The sequence below is a fragment of the Eschrichtius robustus genome, chromosome 15, assembly GCF_028021215.1.
Source record: "Eschrichtius robustus isolate mEscRob2 chromosome 15, mEscRob2.pri, whole genome shotgun sequence".
In the NCBI taxonomy this organism is placed as follows: Eukaryota; Metazoa; Chordata; class Mammalia; order Artiodactyla; family Eschrichtiidae; genus Eschrichtius; species Eschrichtius robustus.
The window spans coordinates 82,743,910-82,745,587 of record NC_090838.1 but is presented as its reverse complement, the minus strand read 5'-3'; the positions used below and the strand labels follow the sequence as shown (position 1 = coordinate 82,745,587).

Genomic DNA, 1,678 nt, shown 5'->3' with positions numbered 1-1,678 from the left:
TCAGAAGTTCTTCGAGAGGATGCCTGTGGCCTTGGCCAGAGAATGGAGTCATCTGACTTCCCCCATCCTGTGAATGCCCACGCAGATAGTGTAGGTTTTAAACTGGCTGTTGAACCTGCTTGTCACCTTGTCAACCTCGGCCACGTCCATCTGGATGGACGCTTGGTCCTTGGCGCCGATGATGCGGTTGCTGGCAGAGCATTTTCGCTGCACGTACAGATCCGCAAACTCGCCGGCGTCATTCTGCATGTTGACGGCGCGTCCGGTGGCACCATGAGGGGCGTGAGTGCAGAAACCAAAAGCCAAATTTTAGATCATCCAACTGTTGTCTTCTCAACACCCCCATCCAAGATTTCCGGGTGTCTCTGTTAGGATGTCCGGCAGACACCCCCAACTCAGCACATCCACACTGAGAGTACTTCTCCCTCAGCGACCCCAGCCATAGCTAGTCCCACTCTGGTATTAAGAGCGGTAGTGATGACAACAGTATTCATAGCTAAACATATCTTGGATGCTACAACAGGCATTGTAACCCTATTAATGGCACTTTCACCCTTGCAATAAGCCCTCTCTTATAGATGAAGTGACAGAGGCTCAGGGAATTTGTGTAATTTATCCAGACCTAAATGGGTGACTCAAACCTAGACTCATCTGACCTCTATAAAATCTTCACTGGTCCCCTAAACCAGAAACCTGAGAGTTGGTTCAGTGCCTCCTCCTCCCTCTTCCCACATCACTAAGTCCTACTGTTTCCACCTCATTCCTTCCTGCCCACCCTTCCATCTGCCTGTCTCTCTCCATCCTCATAATACTTCTTGGTCCTCATCATTAGCTCTTAAGAAACCTCTAGTTTCCATCTCTCAATCTACCCTCCAGTCTGCTGTCCCAGGACATTTCCTGAAGCCTAAATCTGTGCACTTTCCAACAGGCTTCTTGGCAAAGAGAGATCACGATAGGGCCAGATCAGAGCTATGGACACTCCAAGAAGCTATGACACTCCAAGGCATATTGTCCACGTATAACCCCCCATACACATTTACTTATTTATTATCAGTCAATGACTTGACAAATAGAGGTGAAAAGACTATAAAGAGTCCAGCAGAACCTGAGAATTAAACAGAGATGAAGACACGGTCGTTAAGAACTGCCTGGAGAACTTCACAGAAATTCTGATACCCAGGCCTCACTCACCCCCCAGAGAATTTGGTTCAGGGAGACTGGAGAAGGGCCAGGGGACCTGCACTTTGAACATTATTCTGTTGCAGGGGCTTCCCGAACTGCATTTAGTGAGACAGTGACACTGAAGAAGAGTCATCTTCCAGAGGCAATGACAATGAGGGGAAATAAGGCCAACACAGGGGCCTTCGGGAACCCAGAGGGGGGGCTCAGAACTCAGAGTAAGTGTGCGATGGGGATGGTGAGGGTGACAAAGTCTTCCTGGAGGAGCTGAGCCCTAGGATGGCAGGGGGAGTGTGGGAGCAGAAAGGGTCTCCCCTTCACACACACACACACACATACACACCTCAGCAGGTAAGCTAGTCTTTGCTGAATCATCGCCCTTATTTGAGGCTGTCTTTGATGTTCATCTGAGCCGAATTGAACTGATAAGGAAAAGTTGCGGGGTCTACACGGGGCCTATGGCTGGCCAAGGCTGAACCTAGAATAGCTTAGCTTCTGA

General features: G+C 49.4%; 1 pseudogene; it reads right to left on the bottom strand.

Moving 5' to 3' along the window:
* On the bottom strand, positions 1 to 249 carry LOC137778064 (small ribosomal subunit protein eS21 pseudogene; annotated as a pseudogene).
* Between the last annotated feature and the right edge of the window lie 1,429 nt (positions 250 to 1,678).